A 24,069-nucleotide genomic window follows, 5' to 3' on the forward strand; every position below is an offset into this window, starting at 1 on the left:
AAACTTGCTTTTGAACATAGAGAAGCTAATGCGAATGGAAGAAAGGAAGAAGTAAATGAGCTGAACAGAAGAATTCAAAGGGCAGCTCAAGAAGACAAAGTAAAGTATTATAATGACATGTGCAAAGACCTGGAGTTAGAAAACCAAAAGGAAAGAAGATGCTCACCATTTCTCAAGCTGAAAGAACTGAAGAAAAAGAGTCAATCCTCAAGTTGCAGCACTGAAGTATTTTATGGGCATGATATTGAACGACCAGGAAGCAAAAAAAAGAAGATGGAAGGAATATACAGACTCACTGTAGCAAAAAGAATTTGTGGCTGTTCAGACGTTTCAGGAGGTAGCATGTGATCAATAATCAATGGTACAGAGGGAAGAAGTCCAAGCTGCAGTGAAGGCGTTGGCAAAAAACAAGGCTCCAAGAACTGACAAAATACCAATTGGGATGGTTCAACAAACAGATGCGATGCTGGAAGTGCTCACTTGTCTACATCAAGAAATTTGGAAGACCACTACCCAGCCAACCAACTGGAAGAGATTCATATTTATGACCATTCCAAAGAAAGGTGATCTAACAAAATGTGGAAATTATCAAATAATATCATTAATATCACTCACAAGTAAAATTTTGCTGAAGAGAACTAAAAAAATGATTGCAGCAGTACATTGACAAGAAACTGCCAGAAATTCAAACAGGATTGAGAAGAGGATGTGAAACAGGGATAACATTGCTAATGTCAGATGGATCTTGGCTGAAAGCAGAGAATACCAGAAAGATGTTTACCTGTGTTTTACTGACTATGCAAAGGCATTCAACTGTGTAGATCATAATGAATTATGATAAGATTGTGAAGAATGGGAATTCCAGAACACTTAACTGTGCTCATGAGGAAAATGTACATAGACCAAGAGGCAGTAGTTCATACAGAACAGGGGGATACTGTGTGGTGATAAAATCAGGAAAGCTGTGCATCAGGGTTGTATCCTTTCACCGCACTTATTCAACCTGTATGCTGAGCAAATAATTTGAGAAGCTGGACTATACGAAGAAGAGCTGGGCATCAGAATCGGAGGAAGACTCATTAAAAACCTGTGTTATGCAGATGACACAACCTTGCTTGCTGAAAGGGAAGAGGACTTGAAGCACTTACTGATGACGATCAAAGACCACAGCCTTCAGTATGGGTTACACCTCAACATAAAGAAAACAAAAATCCTCACAACTGGACCAATAAGCAACATCATGATAAATGAAGAAAATATTGAAGTTGCCAAGGATTTCATTTTACTTGGATCCACAATCAACACTGATGGAAGCAGGAGTCAAGAAATCAAGTGACACACTGCACTGGGCAAATCTGCTGCAAAAGACCTCTTTAAAGCGTTAAAATGCAAAGATGTCACTTTAAGGACTAAGGTGAATCGCCTCATACGCATGTAAAAGCTGGACAATGAATAAGGAAGACCTAAGAAGAACTGATGCCTTTGAATTATGTTGTTGGTGAAGAATAGTGAATATATCATGTATTGCCAAAAGAACAAACAAATCTGTCTTGGAAGAAGTACAGCCAGAATACTCCTTAGAAGCGAGGATGGTGAGACTTCGTCTCAGGTACCTTGGACCTGTTATCAGGAGGGACCAGTCCCTGGAGAAGGACATCATGCTTGGGAAAGTAGAGGGTCAGTGAAAAAAGAGGAAGACCCTCAACAAGACGGATTGACACAGTGGCTGCCACAATGGGCTCGAGCAGAGCAACGACCGTGAGGATGGCGCAGGACCAGGCAGTGTTTCGTTCTGTTGGACATGCAGTCGCTGTGAGTTGGAACTGGTCCGCATACCTAACACCAACTACAGTAACTAGAGTTCAATAATATTCCAGATGTCTTCTCACATATCCACAGTGGGCTCGGAAAATAAACCAATCGGAAACGTTATTTTATATCCCACTACTGATTTTTTCCATTTATTTTTGTAATTGTAAAAGAGTCTAGAAACTAATAGAAAGATGCCTACCTAAAACTAATTTGTGGTCATTTTCCTAAGACAGCAAATTAGATCGATAGTATTTTCACTTTGAATAATCAATTTTTTTCTTCTTTTTATTTTGTGCATTATATTCAGAAAAAGAATTTCGGTAATGTTGGCTATTGATGTGTTGGTCTAGAAGAGATGTTAAAACACTGATTTATATAACAAAGCTCCTAACCAGGCTGCTGACATCACCCTTTTAATATAAAGTTAACTTTGCATATTATTAACTTTATCTCTCTTTAATGATTCTTAGTGTGCGTTTGAAATACTTTGTAGCTGTTGTTGTTATGTACAATTGACTCAGTTCTGACTCACAGCAACCCTGCAGGACAAAGTAGAACTGCCCCATAGGGTTTCCTAGGATACGTTAGAGTGTGCTTTTTGTTAAGTTTAAAAGTAACTGAACAAGTCACTTTGTTTCATTCAGGGATCCATTTAGGAGTCGCGCTTCCATGTTCCACACTGTAGTCATTTATTAAAATTTTTATTAATATTTGAAAAGGATTTACTGATGCTCTCCCATGTGCCAGGCTCCCTGTGAGACCCTGAGTAATAAGTGGTTTCTGCCCGGAAGGAGCTCACCAGTCTCTGGGGGAGGGAACACATTATACTGAGCTGTAAGTGCTCTAATAGGGGTTCGTGGAAAATGTAGAAGTTCCAACTACGAGGAAATGTGTATTTTTCAGGACTAGGTAGATAGATAGATAGATAGACAGAAAGGTAGATAGGTAGATGGTTGGATGGATGGATGGATGGATGGGTGGATAGATTAGATAGATAGACATAGATAGAAAGGTAGGTAGATGGATGGATGGATGGATAGATGGATGGATGGGTGGGTGGATGGATGGATGGATAGATTAGATAGATGGATAGACAGATAGATAGTTAGACAGTTAGATAGACAGGTAGACAGATAGACAGACAGACAGATAGATGCTGTCGGGTCAACTCTGTACATCAACCTTATGTACAACAGAATGAAATGTTGTCCAGTCCTGCATCAACATCATGATTGCAGGCATATCTGAGTCCATCATTGCGGCTACTGTGCCAATCCATCTCACTGAGGGTCTCCCATGCCCTCACAGGCCCTCTGCTTCACAAAACATGACGTCCTCCTCCAGTGATTGATCCCTCCTGATGATGTGCCTAAAGAAATTGAGTCAGACAAGGTTCTGTTGTGACCCATAAGGTTTTTACTGGCTAATTTTTGGTAGCAGATCACCAGACCTTTCTTCCCAGCTTGAGTTAGTCTGAAGCCTGTCTACTATGAGTGACCCTGCTGGTATTTGAAATACCGGTAGCATAGATTCCAGCATCATAGCAACCTGCAAGCCACCACAGTACAACAGACTGACAGATGGATGGTGGCAGGAGAAGCATGCACAGCAGATAAATTTGGAGTTCTTAATTTTCCTTCAGTAGTCAAGAGAGTAAGGAGACAAAAAACTGCTAATGTAGAACAAATGAACAACACTAGTAATTAGCTTGATTTAGTTGGCATTTGTGGGAGTGAATAACCACCAACAGCATAATGCACTTTCTTTTCAAGTACATGTGAACATTCACGAGACGGACCATAGGCTGGATCGTCAGACAAAGCACAACCAGCCGGACAACTCAAACGGGATGGACGAGGCCCTTGACAAAGACAACTAGCATCACCTACATTGTTCTCTTTCCTCCAGGGCCATCTCCTCACTTCTCTACCTTCTTTAGACCCTTGAAAATGGATCCTTACTTCTCTGTCTCAGTTCCAGTACAGCTTTCTAATAGTTCCAGCATATTTTATCAAGTATTTATTAAAAATACAGGGTTTATTAAATTTGTGTAGACTTGCTTTAGCGTTCTTTAAGGCCTACGATGCGTGATAATTCGATGAGCTAGAGGCTGACCACCGAGGCTGTTGTGTTGTAAAGTAATTTAATGTTTTTTCCCTCAAGCAGAGCTACTAACCCAAGTTCACAGGAAGGATTTAGCTTAATTATAAATTACTAGGAAGAAAGAAGAGTGTAGGAAGGCGGGAAGAAGTATGAGAGCCGCACACCCATGAATGTGATTTTTGTTAACACCTTCCTGCTTAGAACTCGTTTGTTGCCAAGAAAAGAATATAGCATTTGAGTGACTCATTAGTAGGGCTCTGCCAGCCTTGGACTTTGAAATGATAGACTGAAGTTTTTTCATGTTTATTTCCCAATAACTAATGTGTCCCATTTATCAAATGGTGCTTCTTGCCTGTTTTTTTTTTTTTTTTTTGCTTCTTTCATTCTTTCCTTTAGCTCTTAGAAGTCGTTCCTGGGAATCCCTTTCAGGAACTCCTGATTGGATTTAGAGCTAAACTTTGATAACTTACTTGGTACAGTGCCTTTTCAACTGTTATAAATAAAACAAGAATGACATGTTTGTATTTAAACAAAAAAAGCCATCTGCCCCTATTAGATGAAAGGTACACTTCAGTTTTCTCTTTGTGTTATGTGGAAGACCTTCGACTGCCTTAGAAAATGCCAGCACTGAAACTTCCATATGACTCCAAGGTCAGAGAGTGATTGAGAAGAGAAGGGCAGACCGTCGACCGCACGCCCAGACGCCCAGCTGAGTCCTCCACAGGCGTTGTTTATTGTTAGGACAGCAGATAGAAGGCGTAGTGCTTGTATTTTGTATTATCTGGCAATTACCAGGAAGCAGAAGAGCAGAACTGGCCTGGAAGTAGCTACATTAATCAGCTGATCATTTTTTTGAGCCTCATTCAACTGAGAAAAGATGTCTTGCTATAGTAAAAAAAGCATTTAGAGGAAACAAGGAAATTGCAAGTCCTCCTACGGTGTCCTTCTGACTTGTCAAAGTCTTCCTGTGATTTTATCTCATTCAAATTATTTCCATTAACTGACACATAGAGCATCTTTGCTGCCACCAGGAAAATACTGCAAGGGAAATAAATACATTTAACCCTTGCCCCTTCTTTTATTATAAGTCCCCCCATACCTGCTTAGTTAATATGATCCACAAGCACACAGCACTGTGTTAAAATTGCCTGAGCTTAAAGCAGGTAGCCGGCACTAGGAAGTGTTATGTAGCAATGCCTTCTGCAGACACATTGTGTGATTTGAGGAGGAAGTGTGAAAATTTGCTCTTTTTTTTAAGTTTCAGATAAAACACCAAACAGTTGCTTCGAGCTTTCAAAAACACTTTTCAGTTGCACAGGGGAGAGTTTCTGCAGAAACGTTGAATTTACGGAGCGGTATCCTGATGTGGGCCACTTTGTGGACAGACCTTGGAAGTGCCACAGGATGGGAAGGTTAGGACAAGGGGCTCTAGACATAAAATTCTGATTCTAAAGGCGGAGAGCACATTCTAAGCTGTAATTAAATGTAGGTGCATGATTTTTCCAATGAGAAACGCTTAAGAAGCAATCATTAACTTGGGGTGGTTCAAATATTATTTCCTTAATGGAACAATTGGAACTTTGAAACTGGGTTTCTTAATCTTTCAAAAAGGCTGGTCACTGCCCCACGCCCTACCCACAGCCCTCTCCTCTTGCGCATTGCTGACCAGCGAGGTGGATGGACCTCACCTTCCCAGGGTAATTCACAGCAGCCAGTCATTCCGTCCCCATTTCCTTCTCTTCCCCCAGATACCCAAGCATGGCCATTCAAAGACTCGCTTACTCCTGGACAAAGAAGTTAGGGCTAAGCCCGCTCCTGGTTTCAGTGTGCCTGTATAAACATGGATAGCTCCTTACTACTGAGCAACATTTCTACAACTATAAGAAATGTGGTCAACTTTACAGCTGGTTATTTCCCCAGAGATATTGGGAAATCTGGTAAAAATTTTGGAGAATGGACTGTCACTGACAACATTTTAGTCAGTTCTTAGATCTGAGACTAAGTGCCCAAGAAGCCAATTTCACATGTATGTCCTGAATCTCAGAACATCTAATTCGAAAGGTGCATGGATTTGTTATATTAAAATATTTCCCATAAGGTCAAACCAATTCCTTTCTATGTTCATGAGAAATTTACAGACAAGGAAAAGCCAGCATGATGAAAAATTTCCCACATGCAATTAGTGATGTCAACATATGCAACGAAATGTCCCAGAGATTGTTGAGATGTCTTTCCTAGAGTAGAGCGGGATTTTAGTCCATCATATCATATGAAAAATAGTAGAGGAGATAATGCATGTTCAGACAATGTCTTATCTGAGCAGCGGAATTATGAGTAGTTTCTGATCGCCCGCTGCCCGTATTCTTTGGCAAACCGTGTAGGTTTAGGACTGAGGATACGACCACCATTAGAACTGTTTGGTGTTTCCTTTCACTTTAACTACAGCTTATAAATTATGGCAATGACATGTATGTAGTTGATTGCTTTTGATAGAGAACAAATATACCTCCCTAGATTTCCCTTCTCATATTCTCTCCCAGGGCAGTTTAAATTTAGAAATGGGTCTTTGACGTTGACTTTTGACTCATGGTCAAGGGCTTTAGAGTTCAACATCTGTAACTACCACCATGTGCATCTGAAAAGATGCGAACAAGAAGTGCGCCCTGAGTCGTATTACTTCCTGTCTTATGCCACCCTTCAGCTAAGCCCTATGGAGCAGTCCTACTCTGCACACTTGGGGTCGCTGTGAGTCAGAATGGACTCAATGGCAGCTAACGACAGTAACAACTCCAGCTAAAAGTATTTCCTATTTGTTTTTTGGCTCAACTCTAACTTCTCCAGTCACGGCATTCAGGTGATCGTTAAACACACTGGACAGCTATCCAGTATTCTCTTTTGCAGCTTCCCCCAACACACCTTTTAGTTCTAATAAAACTGGTCCCTTTAACTTGTTCTGTTCCGTTCCTTCAAATAACCAAACCCAGCCTTGTCTCATCTCCCACTTCCAAAACTCATTTGGACGGCGGTCGGCTGTCCTCCCTCTGCCAATTCATGTCCTGCAGGTGAAGGCCAAGCTGAGTGCTCTGACCATACAAGCAGATATCTCAGATTAACTCCAATTCCCATCACCTCTCCCTCACTCTGAATTCATGCAGCACTGAAATACCCCATGCTTACGCTTGTTCAGCTTTCACCCTCTCTTCCTTCTTTTCTTTTTATGTATATGAATCTTGTTTCTCCATGGGAGAATAAGACCATCTGTTTCTTTTGGATATCTCACAGCACCTTGTATGATTCTTTACTGCACTACAAATTCACAACATTCTTGTTGAACTGATTTTCATTATACAATGAAAAAATAATGACTTGTGAATGACATTTTGTTAAACTTCTACAACTCCCTGAAACATAACTTTGCCACTGAATTTTAGTACTAATTTAAAAATGAATAAAATAATAAAAATTATTTATAAAAAAGTAAAATTTATAGGAAACCACCTACTATTAATACAGATATATTCCTATTTGTTGGGTTATTTTTATTCAGCAGTGAGAACAAAAGTCCAGAAAAGAATGCAAAATAATTATCAAACACAGTTGCTTAGCAGTATTGATGAAAGGGAATTAACACATTTAATAGAAATGTGTTATGATTGAATAAAGAGGATCTTCATTTGAAATCTCAAGTATCCCAATCATTATTTTGGTCCAAGCATCTACCTATTGATAGACAGCTCAAGTCAAAGCCATTTTACCAGATATATATGTATTTTTTTAATTAAGAAAACATTTTAGTTGCATTTTTAGACATTAACAAAAAAGAGAAATACAAACTGGCCTGGGAAAACCTCATAAGAATTTATCTAAAGATAGTATAGTAGAACCGTGGTTCTTCAGCGATCTGTAGGCAAGCACCAAGATTTTTATTTCCCACTCATCACAGACTGATACTTTATAAAACACAAGTTTTATGCCACAAGTCTTAGGGTGGGTTCTCTAGAGAAGCAAAACTACCAAAGTGTGTGTGTATGTGTGTATGTGTGTTAGGTGGTGTTGAGTTGGTTCCAACTCATAGAGACCCTATGTACAACAGAAAGAAACACTTCCCGGTCTTGTGCCATCCTCACAATTGTTGTTATGCTTGAGCCCATTGTTGCAGCCACTGTGTCAATCCATCTTGTTGAGGGTCTTCCTCTTTTTCACTGACCCTCTACTTTACCAACCATGATGTCCTTTTCAAGGGACTGATCCCTCCTGACAACGTGTCCAAATATGTGCAACATAATTTTGCCATCTTTGCTTCTAAGGAGTATACATATATATATATATATATATATATTTATATATATATTCAGAGAGAGAGAGAAAGAGAGATTCATATCAAGGAAATGGCATGGCTCACGTGGTGGTAGAAGCTAGAAAGTCCCAAGTCCATGGTCAGGCTGGATGCTTCCCCTGACTCACATAGTTGCAGGGGCTGGTGAACCCAAGATCAGCAGGTCAGACAACAGGCCTCTGGCTCACAGGTTGCAGAGGCTGACAAATCCCAAGACTGGCAGATCTGCTGCTAGCTTTAGTCCCAAGAACTGGAGGTCAGATGAACAGGAGCCAGATGCAGGATCCACAGCAAGCCAAAGCAAGCGAGCCTTGCCAGAAAGTCCACCTATATTGGATGCAGGCCACACCCCCAAGGAAACTCCCTTTCAACTGATTGGCTCCTCATACAGATCTCATCATGGAGGTGATTACATTATATCAGATCTCATTAGGGAGGTGATCACATCATCATATGACTGCCAAACTACATCATAACTGCCGAACCACTGAGAATCATGGCCCAGCCAAGCTGACGCACAACCTTGACCATCACACCACAGTACAGCTAAATAGCTACAAGACCTTGCAGATGTTTCCTCTCACTTTCTGTTCTTGTCTCATGGGTGGTAACAAACACTTCATGGCGGCCAACAATGTGTGGACTGCACCTAGAGTAGCAGAGCCATGGATTTGTCTGCAACAAAAGAATCATACCTGGAAAAGACCTGCTATCTTTTCTTAGGAGGAGAAGAAAGAACAACTTTTAAAAAATTACATGAACTATACGCAAAGCTTAAGCAAAGAAGTGCCTCTAGATGAAGGTGGGACAGTTGATAATCTGTGAAAAACAAATTTATTTGGCAGTAACTAGTGTACAATGTTCTAGGCATCAGATTCAATTCACCCTGAACCACTTCACCAGTGCAAATTGAAATGGGCCAAGAAGTCGCGGAAAGCCTGCCAACTCTTCTTGTGAAAAGTTGTTTTGCAGGGGAGCAGAAGAATACGCGGGATAAAGCTGACCAGCCAACATCGATGGGACTCAGGTGCAGGAGCGGCTAACTCTGAACACCTTGGCAGTCATCCCAGGGTCTGGGCTCTGGCTCTCTCCAGGCTTTCACTGTCATCTCCACTTCTGAGGATGCTCCATGTGGCAGTGACTGAGAGGCACAGGATAGAATGGGATCTGGGACACAGAGCAGCTGAGGTTGGGGCAGGTCTCCCAGGGTACCTTGGCCCTGGAGGGTGGCCAGCACCAGGGGTGGGGGGGCTGATTCTCAGATCTGCAGGTGCAGAAATCAACTTTTGTGAGTGTATCCAGGGCGAGAGGACACTGCTCACCCCACAACTCTACAGCATTCACAAGGGACTGATTATTCACTAAAAACGGGAACCAAGGTGGCCAATAAGCTACTGTGTTTATGGGAGATAGTGGACACATTTTCTCCCTGATAGAGACTCAGTGGATATCCAGTAGAAATTGGAAGATTATTTCCTAAGCATGGAATTACCATATTAAGAAATGGAATGCTATTTGGATGATTTTAATGGTTCATGTCATCAGCCTAGGAGAACTGGAGTTCTATCTCTATCTCTAGTCTATATCCACATCTGTATCTGTATCTGTATTTATATTTACAGATAGACAAAGAGCTGCCATCGAGTTGGCTCTGACTCATGTTGGCCCCATGTACAAAAGAACGAAATGTTACCTGGTCCCCCATCATCCTCATGGTCTTCGGCATGTTCAAGTCTGTCTCACTGAGAGTCTCCCTCACCCTTGATAGCCCTCTGCTTCACTAAACATGATGTCCTCCTCCAGCGTTTGATCCCTCCTGATGACATTTCCAAAGCAAACAACTCAGACAATGTTCTGTTGCAATCCATGGGGTTTTCATTGGCTGATTTTCAGAACTAGATCTCCAGGCCTTTCTTCCTAGTCTGTATAAGTCTGGAAGCCCACTGACACCCGTCTACCATAGGTGACCCTGCTGGTGTTTGAAATACTGCTAACATAGCTTCCAGCATCACAGCAACACACAAGTAGTCACCACAGTACGACAAAATGACAGACTCAACATGCTACCCTTTTTCTCCAATTACATGAAGAAGAATTGAAGATAATATTCCCCTGAGTAGTTTCCTATTCTTTCCATTTTAAGGAAGCAGCATGGCTGCCTGCAGACCTCCTCCAGGGCTTCCAGGATACCAATTCCATCAGCCACTAGCAGAGGGGTTCCTGAGAGTTCCTGCTGTCTAATGCTGAGTGAACTTTGTCCCCAGAAGGGCAGGCTGAAAATTAAAGGCAAAGAGCCACAAACTGCTCCTAACTGCTTATCACAAACTCAAGTGGGGACTCTGAGGGTTAAGGCTGTGTATCAGCTTGGCTGGGCCATGGTTCTCAGTGGTTCGGCAGTTATGATGCAGTTTGGCAGTCATATGATGATGTGATCACCTCCATAATGAGATCCGATATAACGTGATCACCTCCATGATGAGATCTGCTGTGAGCAGCCAATCAGTTGAAAGGGAGTTTCCTTGTGGGTGTGGTCTACATCCAATATAGGTGGACTTTCTGGCAAGGCTTGCTGGCTTTTGCTCCCAAGATCCTGCATCTGGCTCCTGCTCGTCTGACCTCCAGCGTTTGGTACTTGAGCTAGCAGCTTACCTGCTGTCTTGCCTGCCAATCTTGGGATCTGTCAGGTTTTGAAGCTTGTGAGCAAGAGCCCTGCTTTCTGACCTGCCGATCTTGTGTTCACCAGCCCCTGTGGCTATGTGAATCAGGAGAAGTCATTTCCTTGATAAAAGTCTCTCTATCTACATTTACACTTTACTGGTTTTGCTTCTCCAGAGAAGACGGGGGAGTGAGACAATACTACAGTTCTCTGCTCCTCATCATCAGTGAGCTCAAACACAGCAATGATTGTGAGGATGGCATAGGGTTGTACATAGGGTTGCTATGAATCAGAGCCAACACGATGGCACCTAATAACAACAACAACATCGTCATCCAGAACCTTCTGCCTCTCCCTTGCTTTGGCCTTGCTTTCTCCTTTCCTGAAGTTCAGATGCTGCAGCTTCAATCCTAAAACTTGGGGGAGAAAAGAAATGCTAAGTATCTGAGTACCACAGTTCCGCCTCTGAGTTCTGCGCTGGCCTGTGGGCCTCTGATGGACTCCCAGCGACGTTCACTGAGCTGGCTCTGCAGCTGGTCCTCACAGCCTCTTCATCCTAACGTCACCTGAGTGTGTCAGGACACCAGAACAAAACGCTGCCCAGCCACGGCCACCCCACTCTCCTTGCCCTAATATCTGATGTCTCCCGTCTCCACGGCGATGGGCGTGAGTCTGGTAGCTCTCTCTCCTTCATTACTCAGAACATGTGTATGTAAAGCGACAAGAAGATATTTTATAAATGAATGTCGATATTTCTCCTTTCAGTGTAATTAGACATTCTGTTCCAATCGAAGGCATTTATTACAGCCAAAAAAGAATAATAAAGCTTTCAAACATGATACTGCTGGGCAAATTTCAGCAACAGCATGGAATGAAAACAGGTGAACCTCCCAGCAAAAAGCTGCCAAACAAGGCAGCACAGCCAGGGGCTGGGGAGAGAGGAAGCCTGGCTCCTCGTATGAGAGACCGTGGCTTTAAGGAGCCCAGGCCAAACACAGGGCATGTGGTTCTAGCTGCTTGTGGTTGCAAATTTTAAAAAGGCAAAGCAAGATTTAGATGAGGGGCAGAAGGGATTAGATGAGAAAATTCTTTTATCAATTCAGGAAAAACGACCACTTAATTCACATAAGGTGTGCTTCACTCCTTCCTTAGCTCCGTGCAATCAGGTGCCATCAAGTCGATTCTGACTCAGGGTGACCCCACGTGTGTTAGAGTAGAGCTGTGCTCCGTAGGGTTTCCGATGACTGATGTTTCAGAAGATCGTCAGGCCTTTCTTCTGAGGCACCTGCAACGTTTCAGTTAGCAGCCAATTGTGCTCATCGCTGGCACCAGCCAGGGGCTTCCCCACCCCCTAGTCTTCACGGAGAAGACCCTATCGCTCTGATAAGGTGCGCAGACATCTGTGAGTATGCAGTAAAAGAAGGATGTGAAACTCCATTGAAGGATGTCAGAGCAGCCTCAGACACTGCCGAGCTGCTGGATGGGGGACGATCTAGAGTCACGGATGATTCTGCGGTCTCAGAGGCTACGGCTCTGGTGCATTATCAAGAGAGGCAAAGGACGGGGTGCACGAGAGTTGAGGTGAGCCGACTGCCCCTCTGGCCAACCTCCAGCTGCCCCCTGGGGTGGGCGGCTGTGTGCAGGTGAGCTTTCTGGGGGGAAGAAAGCCCGGCCTCCAAGCCTGACTCTCCCATCTACTGCCTGGTCATACCGGGGAAGCTCCCCCGCTACTCTGAGCATCAGTGCCCTTTCCTGAAAATGGGTACAAAACCCACGGCACCAGGTCACGTAAAATGTAAATAAGCAGGTCTGTATAGGTCTGAGCCTACTCAGAGCCACCTTGGAAGAGAGGCTGAGTGATTGACTTCTGAAACGTCAGCTGCTGAAACCCCTGCAGAGCACAGTTCTGCTCTGACACATGTGTGGTTGCCATGAATCTGAGTCAACTCAAAGCCAACTGGATTTTTTAATATAAAATTCCCAGCACGTGGTAGTGATCGATAAATATTAACCCCTCTTCCAGACCATGCTTCCTTAGCATTTAGCCTGGTTTTTTTTAATGGATGTTTTATTAACTCATACTTCAAAGACACTAGAAAAACGTCATATTTTTAAAAAATTATTTTACCCTTTTTCAGATTCTTTCTGGTAAATTGAATAAGTGCTCTTTGTTGTTGTTAGGTACTATCGAGTCAGTTCTGACTCATGGCAATCGTATGTACAACCCAACTAAACACGGTGTGGTCCTGCGCCATCCTCACAACCGTTACGTTTGAGCCCATTGTTGCAGCCACTGTGTCAATTCATCTTGTTAAGAATCTTCCTGTTTTTCGCTGACCCTCTACTTTCTCAAGCATGATGTCCTTCTCCATGGACTGGTCCCTTCTTATAACATGTCTAAATTACCTGAGACAAAATCTTGTCATCCTCACTTCGAAGGAGCATTCTGGCTATACTTCTTCCAAGACGGATTTGTTTGTTCTCTGGCAGTCCATGGTATGTTCAGTATTCTTACCCAACATCATCATTCAAATACGTCCATTCTTCTTAGGTCTTCCTTATTCCTTGTCCAGCTTTTGCATGCATATGAGACGATTGAAAATACCACGACTTGGGTCAGGCGCACCTTAGTCCTCAAAGTGACGTCTTTGCTTTTTAAGACTTGAAAGAAGCCTTTGGCAGCAGATTTGCCCAAAGCCGTATGTCATCTTCCACCACGTGTCTGTCAGTTTGTCCTGCTGGGGTGGATAGCTTGTTACTGGCATGCTGGAAGCTGTGCCACTGGTATTTCAAAGGTCAGCAGGGTCACCCATGGAGGCCAGGTTTCAGTGGAGCTTCCAGACTAAGCTAGACTAAGAAGAAAGACCTGGCAATCTACTTTTGAAAAAATTGGTCAGTGGAAACCTTATGAATAGCAGTGGAACATTGTCTGATATAGTGCCAGAAGATGAGCCTTTCAGCTTGGACAGCACTCAAAACACAACTGGGGAAGACCTGCCTCCTCAAAGTAGAGTCAACCTTAATGACATGAATGGAGTCAAGCTTTAGGGGCCATCGTTTGCTGATGTCGCACCACTCAAAATGAGAAGAAACAGCCGCAAACATCCATTAACAATCAGAACGTGGAATGTACAAGTATGAACCCAGGAAAATTGAAAGGCGTCAAAAATGAAATGGAATGCATAAACATCGGTATCCTAGAATTAGTGAGCTGAAACGGACTGGTATTGGCAATTTTGAATGGAAGAGTCTTATGGTCTACTATGATGGGAATGACAAATTGAAGAGGAATGGCATTGCATTCATTATCTAAAAGAACATTCCAAGATCTATCCTGAAATACAATGCAGTCAGTAATAGGTTAATATCCATATGCCTACAAGAAGACCAGTTAATACAACTATTATTCAAATCTACCTACCAAACACTAATACCAAAGTTGAAAGAATTTAAGACTTTTACCAACTTCTGCAGCCTGAAATTGATCAAACATGCAATCAAGATGTATTGATAATTACTGGTGATTGGAAGGGGAATGTTGGGAACAAAGAAGAAGGATTGGGAGTTAGAAGATATGGCCTTGGTGATAGAAACCATATTGGAGATCACATGATAGAATTTTGCAAGACCACTTACTTATTCATCAGATTTCTGATCTCTTTTATTCAACAACATACCTGTGGACCTCACTGGATAGAATACACAGGAATCAAATTGACTACATCTATGGAAAGAGATGGTGGAGAAGGTCCAAATCATCAGTCAGGGACCAACTACAGAATGGACCATCAATCGCTCATATGCAAGTTCAAGTTGAAGCTGAAGAAAATTAAAACAAGTCCTTGAGAGCCAAAGTACCACCTTCAGAATATCCCACCTGACTTCAGAGACCATCTCAAGAATAGGTTTGAAACACTGAACACTAATGACTGAAGACCAGACGACTTATGGAAAGACATCGAGGACATCATACATGAAGAAAGCAAAAGATCATTAAAAAGACAGAAAAGAAAGAAAAGACCAAAACAGATGTCAGAAGAGACCTTGAAACTTACTCTTGAACATCGAGGAGCTAAAGCAAATGGAAGAAATGTTGAAATAGAAGAACTGAACTGAAGATTTCAAAGGCTGGTTCCAGAAGACAAATGAAGTATTATAATGAAATGTGCAAAGACCTGGAGTTAGAAAACCAGAAGGTAAGAATACACCCAGCATTTCTCAATCCGAAAGACCTGAAGAAAAAATTCAAGCCTTGAGTTGCAATATTGAAGGATTCTATGGGGAAAACATTGAACAACTCAGGAAGCATCAAAATTAGATGGAAGGAATACACAGTCACTATACCAGAAAGAATTGGTTGATGTTCAACCATTTCAGGAGGTAGCATACGATCAAAACCTGATGGTAGTGAAGGAACAAGTCCAAACTGCACTGAAGAAAATGGCAAAAAGCAAGGCAATCGACAGAAAACCAACTGACATGTTTCAATAAACTGATGCAGCGCTGGAAGTGCTCACTCGTCTATGTCAAGAAATTTGAAAGACAGCTTCTTGGCCAACCCGCTGGAAGAGATCCATATTTGTGCCCACTCCAAAGAAAGGTGATCCAACAGAATGTGGAAATTATAGAACACTATCATTAATATCACACCCAAGTAAAATTTTGCTGAAGATCATTCAAAAGCACTTGAACCGGTACATCAATAGGGAGCTGCTAGAACCTCAAGCCAGATTCAGAAGAGGATGTGGAATGAGGGATATCATTGCTGATGTCAGATGGATCTTGACTAAAAGCAATGAATACTAAAAAGATGTTTACCTGCGTTTTATTGACTATGCAAAGGCATCGTGCTGTGTGGATCATAATAAATTATGGTTAACATTGCAAAGAATGGGAATCCTTCAACAGAGCAACTCTAGGCTTGAAATTTTTCTTCCGTTCTTTCAGTTTGAATATGCCGAACATATTCTTTCCTTTTGGTTTTCTAACTCCATGTCTTTGCACATGTCATTATAATACTTGACTTTGTCTTCTCGAGCCACCCTTTGAAATTTTCTGCTTAGCTCTTTCACTTTCTTCATGTATGATGTCCTTGATGTCATCTCACAACTTGTCTTACTTAAATCATTATTGTTCAATGGGTTAAATCTATTCTGGGGATGGTCTTGTAATTCAGGTGGGACATACTCAAGGTTGTACTTTGGCTCTTGTGGACTTCTTTTAATTTTCTTTAGCTTCAACTTGAACTTGCATATGAGCAATTGATGGTCTATTCTGCAGTTGGCCCCTGGCTTTGTTTTGACTGATGATATTGAGCTTCGCCATCATCTCTTTCCACAGATGTAGTCAATTTGATTCCTGTGTATTCCATCCATCTGGTGAGGTCCACATGTATAGTCACCTTTTATGTTGTTGAAAAAAGTTATTTCCAGTGAATAAGTAGGGGGTCTTGCAAAATTCTATCATGAGATCTCTGTGTGGTTTCTATCACCAAGGCCATATTTTCCAACTCCTGATTCTTCTTCTTTGTTCCCAACAATCCCCTTCCAATCACCAGTAATTATCAATGTTATCTTGATTGCATGTTTTATCAATTTCAGGCTGCAGATTTTGCTAAAAATCTTCAATTTATTCAACTTTGGTATTAATTGTTGGTAAGTAAATTTGAATAATAGTTGTATTTACTGGTCTTCCTTGTAGGCATATGGATATTATCCTATCACTGACTTCACTGTATTTCAGGATAGATCTTGGAATATTCTTTTAGACAATGAATGCAATGCCATTCTTCTTCAATTTGTCATTCCCGTCATAGTAGACGATAAGACTGTTCGATTCAAAATGGCCAATACGAGTCCTTTTCAGCTTGCTAATGCCTAGGATATCGATGTTTATACATTCCATTTCATTTTTGACGCCTTTCAATTTTCCTGGGTTCATACTTCGTACATTCCACGTTCTGATTGTTAATGGATGTTTGCGGCTGTTTCTTCTCATTTTGAGTGGTGCGACATCAGCAAATGATGGCCGCTAAAGCCTGACTCCATTCATGTTATTAAGGTTGACTCTACTTTGAGGAGGTAGCTCTTCCCCAGTTGCGTGCGTTTTGAGTGCCTTCCAAGCTGAGGGGCTTATCTTCTGGCGCTATATCAGACAATGTTCCACTGCTATTCTTAAGGTTTTCAGTGGCCAGTATTTTCAGAAGTAGATCACCAGGTCCCTTCTTCCCAGTCTGACTTAGTCTGGAAGCTCTGCCTAAACCTGTCCACCAAGGGTGACCCTGCTTGTATTTGAAATACCGGTGGCAAAGCTTCCAGTGTCACAGCAGCACGCAAGCCTCCACAGTATGGCAAACTGACAGACGTGCGCTCTTGAAGAATATGTAAATCTAGACTTTGCGTTCTGTAGGTGACCAGTAAATCTCCTCTTTATCTTTGGGGTCCAGTCTGGGCTCTTGTCCTTGATCCCCTCAGTTTAACGACTCAGCAGAGTGCGTTTCTGAGCCATGAGGTTCCAGCAGGAGGTAAAGTCCGCTTCCCCAGAGCAGACAGAAAGGGTCACATGGGAGAGGTGAGGACATGGTAGGAGGGGTGTGTATGAAGTGGGGGTGCCTTGGGCTGCCTGTAGTGTCTCACCCTGTTCACATCTTCATTCTTTCCTCTAAGGAGTGTGCAAGGGCATCTGAAAAAAAGAAGTGTGTTTATAGAAGAAAAATCAAAACCCATTGCCACCAAGTCAATTCCAACTCATAGTGGCCCTATAGGACAGAGTAGAACTGCTCCATAGGGTTTCCAAGGAGCAGCTGGTGGATTGAACTGCCGACCTTTTGTTTAGCAGCCGTAGCTATTAACCCTTTGAGAAAACAAAATCAATACTTTACAAAACATCTGAATTATAATACTGTTACTACTACTACTAAAAGGAGCCCTTGTGGCACAGTGGTTAAGCACTCTGCTGCTAACAGAATGTTGGTGGTTTGAACCCAGCCAGCGGCCATGCAAGAGAAAAGGCCTGGCGCTCTGCTCCCGTATAGATTGCAGCCAAGAAAACCCTGTGGGGCAGTGTTATTCTGTGACATGGGGTAGCTATGAGCCAAAATCCACTCAAGGACAACAACAACGATAATAATCAGCACTAGTGAATGCTCATTACGTGCCAGATATTGTTCTAAGCACGTTATATACATTTAACTCTCACAGTCTTCCCAACAACCCAGTGAGGCAGGTACTATTATCTCCCTTAGGGACCAGGAAATGAAGCCACAGGAGAGGGTCGGGGAATCACTAAGACCACGGAGCTCTGGCGAGGCAGGCATTCAAACCCAAGACAGACTGGCTCCGAGTCTGGGCTCTGGCTGTTCATTTGCTTCGTTGATTACTATCATATGGATCGTTGGCACAACTCTCTGCTCAGGGAAAAGCCCTTCACTAATCCTTAAGCTTAAACCCTTAGATTTATTCAGTGTTCGTACCGGGTATTAAACAACCAGAGGAGTCTCGACAGAAAACAATTACGGCTTAATTTTAAATTCAAGTACATTAAGCGTTGCTGATTGTATTCTCAAGTGAAATAACCTTTCAGTTAGGTTTATCGGTCATTACTTTTCAGCATTTCGTTCAGTGGCAAACTAATCTCATCTACAGTAGTCATGTTGAGTAACAAAAAGAAAAACCCATTCCTTTTACTAATTGTCTCTGAAGTTGTAAGCTAAGACACAGCAGCATTCCACCAATCCCCTCCAAAGGGTAAAAACAGAGTGCCCAGCTTCGTGGCCAAGCAGAGCCTGGGGGTGCCCACTTAGTATGATTTCAGGAGTACAGGGAAGCAACAAGAGGACAGATAGACTACCGATTAGAACACCACCACTAGTGAGAGCCAGTCCTTGCAAAGCTCTCCCTGGGTACCAAGCCTGGCGGACACCCAAGGTGTGTAACTCACTCTTCCTGGTCCTGGTGAGAATGTCTCATCATTACTCTCCACCCTGCAAAATTCTAAAAGTTACCCCCTTTTTCCCAAAAGTGAAACGTTGATCTGGTCCCATGGGTACGATGTAGGTCTGTACACCACCCCGTATCAGTGCCATGACCAGAGGCAAGTTCTCGCTTAGTTAAAGTGTCTGAAGCTCAGTTTCGTCACCTGCTGATGGCAGGTGATGGTGGACAGGTCACATGAAACAATGCGAGGAGAGTGCTCTCACGGTTCCTGGCAGATAGTCACCAGTAAATGGAGGGATACCCGGAATGCCCTAAAAACACCAAATGCATTGTGGTCAGGTTGATTCTAACACATGATCACTCCACATGGTACAAAGCAGAACTGTGCTCCACGGGGTTTTCTTCAGCGAGGCTGCTGGGTGGGTTTGAACCGCTAGTCTTTTTGGTTCGTAGCTGAGTGCAAACTGTTTTCACCACCCATGGGCCTATAAAGCTAAGATCGTTGTCTAAATTTTACCCAAAAAGCTGACCTTTTCCTCTGAGCAGCGTCTGATAATGAAAACAGGGAAGGGCGCCCTGAGGATTTGGTTAACGAGTTGTCACTGATGAGGATGCTGTTGTTGCGTGCCTTGAATTGATCTTGACTCATAGGTACCCTATAGGACAGAGTAGAACTTCCCGTGGGGTTTTCTAGGTGCCCTGGTGGGACAGTGGTTAGGAGCTTGGCTGCTAACCCAAAGGTCGGCAGTTCTAATCCACCAGCTGCTCTTTGGGAACCCTATGGAGCAGTTCTCCTCTGTCCTGTAGGGTCGCTAAGAGTCGGAATCAACTCGACAGCAATGCGTTTGGTTTTGGTTTTTGGTTTAATCACAGGAGCAGACTGCCGGGTCTTCTCTCCTGTGGAATCACTGGATGTGTTCAAACCGCTGACCTTTTCCATTAGCAGTCAAGTGCTTATCCATTGTACCACCCGGGCATGGAAATCTACAAGTGAAACTGTTTCTTCCTGTCTCTGTGAGCCAGCATTCCTTGGGAATTCTGTCTGCCAGTTCTTCATTTACTTTTCTCAGATTCGAATGTATCCTTTACCAAGAATTGCAAAATAACAGCCTCATTTTTGGAATTCTCAAGACCACACTGACACAGGAAAACATTTTCTAGTTATTAACATTGAAAAAACACTCAAGTCTAAAGCCAATAACAACAGAAAAGGTTCAGTCGATCCTACTCCAACAAACCTCCACTTTTTGATGTTTCTCATCTCTGGTTGCCAGCCTACGGTGCAGTACCTGACTGCGGCTTTGGCAACACCTGGATGCAATTAGCACCGATCTAAATCTACACACGCAGAGGAGAGAAAAACTAAGGCATTGAGCAATTTTGATCCTTACTGGAATTTGTAGAATTAGTCCACAGTAGTCTTCTTTTTTTAAAAAAAAAAAACAGTCAATGTTGGAAACCTCTCTTCTACATTTTGACGTTGAATATGTGGGGCATCGTTGTTGATACCTGGGAGGTAGAGAATGGAACAGTTTTGTCTACTTGAGAGGTGGTCAGTGCTGTCTCTTGGCAGAGCTACATCTTCTAGGTGATTTTCTGTCTCAAGTGGGCACCTGTGCCTTCCATGTCCTTACTGAAAAATTAGGGAAAGGGTGAGAGCACAGGACTCATGCTGTTAGCGGGAAAGGCTCTGTCCCCTGGGAACACAGGTGGATCAGAGATCACCCAAAATAATTTGGAAAAAGGAAATAGGAAACCACTGCCCAATCACACAGCTGGAGTGGAGATAGGTCTGAAACCTGGGTTTCCTGAGGAAAGGAAGCCCTGTCCTCTTCCTCAGCCTTCCGCCACCCTCAGCCCTGAGTCGGCTTCCACTCATGGCAACCTTGGGTATAACGTTTCCCAGCCCTGCCCCCTCTTCATGATCGCTGGTGGCTTTAAGCCCATTGTTGTGGCTGTCGCGTCAATCCATCTTGTTAAGGGTTTCCCCCATTGTCGCTGGCCCTCTGCTTTACCCAACATGAAGTCTTTCCTGATGACATGTCCACAGTAAGCAAGACGAAGCTTCTCCATTCTCGCTTCTCAGGAGCATTCCGGTGGTATTTCTTCTAGGACTGGTTTGTTTGTTTTTCTGGCAGTCTGGGGTATATTCAATATTCTTCCCCCACACCACAGTTTGAACACATCAATTCTTCTGTCAGTCCTGTTGCTCTTGTGTGCCGTCGAGTCAATTCCCACTCTAGTGACCCTATATGACAGAATAGAACTGCCCCATAGGGTTTCCTAGGCTGTAATCTTTCCAGAAGAAGATTGTCAGGTCTTTGTCCCAACCTGTTGGTTAGCAGCTGAGCGTTCAACCATTTGCACCACCCGGGCTCCTTTCCATCAGCCCTAGGCAACCACTGATCTCCTTTCTGTCTCTGTAAATTGGCCTGTTCTGCACATTTCCTCTAGATGGGATGGACGGCCAGTGGGTGGTCAACTGTGTCCCTTTTTCCACTGGGTCTGTTCCCACCTTTTATTTTGTACTCGGGCATCCCAAGTAGTGTTTTCCTGGTGGTAGGTGATAATATAAAACCCTGCAGTTTATCTGTTTATCATTTGTATGTAGCACCTGATGGCTTTTTCTTTCAATCCAGGTCCTCTGTTGGCCCAGGGATGCCACGCTGCGGGAGATAGTTTCTACCCACAAGGAGGTGAGGTTTAGGGAGGATGAAATAAACATAAGCAAGCACTCATGGTCCTGATGAGGCGCCATGATCTATAAGCAATGTGTCTGTTAGGTCTTCCTGCATGTGTTAAAATACTAATAAAGGGATATTCAGGAAATATATTTGGATGAAGATATATTTGAACCATCATTCACTCTAATTTAGTAAGTGTTTGGTTTTCTTGTTTTTGCTTTTTTTTATTTTTTAAGAGAAAGAAAGGAGTGAAATAGAATGTACTTCTATTTTGATTGGCGTTAACTTTTGACTTGGGTAGGAATAAAGGACAAGTGGACCATGTCTTTTTAGAATGTAGCCTTAATTAATCCATGATACTGTTGTTCGGTGTTGTCGAGTTGATTCCCACTCATAGCAATCCCATGTATAACAGAAGAGAAATTTGCCCAAACCCGAGCCATCCTCACAATCGTTGTAATGTTTGAGCCCGTTGTTGCACCCACTGTGCCTATACATCTTGTTGAGGGTCTTCCTCTTTTACTCTGACTTTCTGCTTTCCCAAGCATGATGTCCTCCAGAGACTGGTCCCTCCTGATGACATGTCCAAAGTATATGAGACGAAGTGTCACCATCCTTGCCTCTAAGGAGCATTCCGGCTGGACTTCCTCCATGATACACACATTTACCACCTACTGAATGCAGGGCCGGATTCACGAGCATGTGAACCATGCAGTCTATAGGGTCCCACGCTGAGAGAGGCTCCACACTCTGTTGAAGGCTCTGTGGGTGCCATCTTGACATTCTTAATATTTGTGAACAAGGGCCCACCTTTTCATTTTGCACTTGGCTCTGAAAACTACGAAGCCGGTTCTGAGAGGTGTCAGGCACCCTCCTAGGCTTGGGAGACCCTCAGAATTAAGCACAGCTTCATCTTTGAGAGACAATGTTTCTTCTTGTTTTAGAGCTTGTCTGTGCTTTCCAATTGTCTCTAATGAAGCCAAATTGCCTTCATACAAAGAAAGAGAGTTGTTTTTTTTTTTTTCGTTTTAGAAGACTCATGCTTATACAGGTGAATGTATTTTGACATGAAAATATTCAACAATGTAATTTTGGTAAAAAAAAGAAAATACTATGCGTGTGTATATATGTGTGCGTGTGTAGTGTATAATCACTTTTCTGGAGTTATATAATTTATATTGCACATTTATTAAATATATGTTTAGATTTTAGAGGCAATGCTTGAGAATCCTAAGGCCATTCTAATTTTTCTTTCCTTGAAAATTCCTTGTAAGATGTTTTCTCTATCTTTGTAATTCAAGAAAGAACGCAGAATTGCTCTAGGTGTGAACCATGAATCTTTATTTTATTTTTCCCTGGAATGCGATGATGCCCTTTACCTCTGCGTATGCCACAGATCTTTCTTCAACTCAGGAATATCTTATAACTATTTATCTATGCACACATACGTATATGTGCATATTTAACAGATTGTTGTGCTATAATTCATATACAATACCCATATTTAAGTGTAAAATTCAGTGTTTTTAGCATATTTACAGAGTTGTGAAATTATCACCACAATGTAGTTTTAGCACATTTTCTACCCACCAAAAAAATCTGTACTTACAAGCAGTCACTACTCTTTCTTCCCCTCAACTGTCCCCCAGTCTTGGGCAACCACTCATCTACTTTCTGTCTCTATCAATTCGTCTATCTGGACATAAGCTATACAATATGCACTTGCTTGCGGTTGGCTGCTTTCACGGACAACAATGATTGCAAAGATCATCTGTGTTGCGCGTCTGTCAGTACTTCACTCTTTTTTATCGTCAAATAATATTCCATTGTATGGCTGCACCACATACTGTTTATCTGCTCACTAGTTGAGGAACATTTGGGTTACTTCTACTTTTTGACTACTCTAGCTCAAGCTGCATTATGAATAATGAACATTTATATCCAAGCTTTTCTGTGAAGGTATGGTTTCACTTCTCTTGGTTATATTCCTAGGAGTGGAATTACCGAGTCAGATGGTAACTCTGTGTGTAACATTTTGACAAACCATGAGGATGTTCTCCAGTGAGACTGTACCATTTTACATTCCCACCAGCAATGTATGAGGGCTCCACTTCTCCATGTCCTCACAGCGCTTTCTTGACTATACCCATCTTAGTGGGTATGAGGAGTCCCCGGGTGGCACAAACGGTTAAGCAACTGGCTACTAACTGAATGGCTGGAGGTTCTAACCGACCCAGAAGTGCCTTAGAGGCAAGGCCAGGTGATCTTTTTCTGAAAGGTCACAGCCGTGAAAACCCTATGGAGCACAGTTCTACTCTGACACATGGGGAGTCGCCAGGAGTTGGAGTCGACTCAGTGGCAACTGGTTTTGGTTTAGTGGGCTTGAAGTGAAACTCATTTTAGTTTGTTTGTTTTTTTTAAATTTTTTTATTGTACTTCAGGTGAAGGCTTACAGAATAAATAGTTTCTCATGAAACAGTAGTACACATATTGTTTTATGACATTGGTTAACAACCCCACAACACGTCAACCCTCTCCCTTCTC

Source organism: Trichechus manatus, unplaced genomic scaffold (genome assembly GCF_000243295.1).
Source record: "Trichechus manatus latirostris isolate Lorelei unplaced genomic scaffold, TriManLat1.0 scaffold00072, whole genome shotgun sequence".
Classification (NCBI taxonomy): domain Eukaryota; kingdom Metazoa; phylum Chordata; class Mammalia; order Sirenia; family Trichechidae; genus Trichechus; species Trichechus manatus.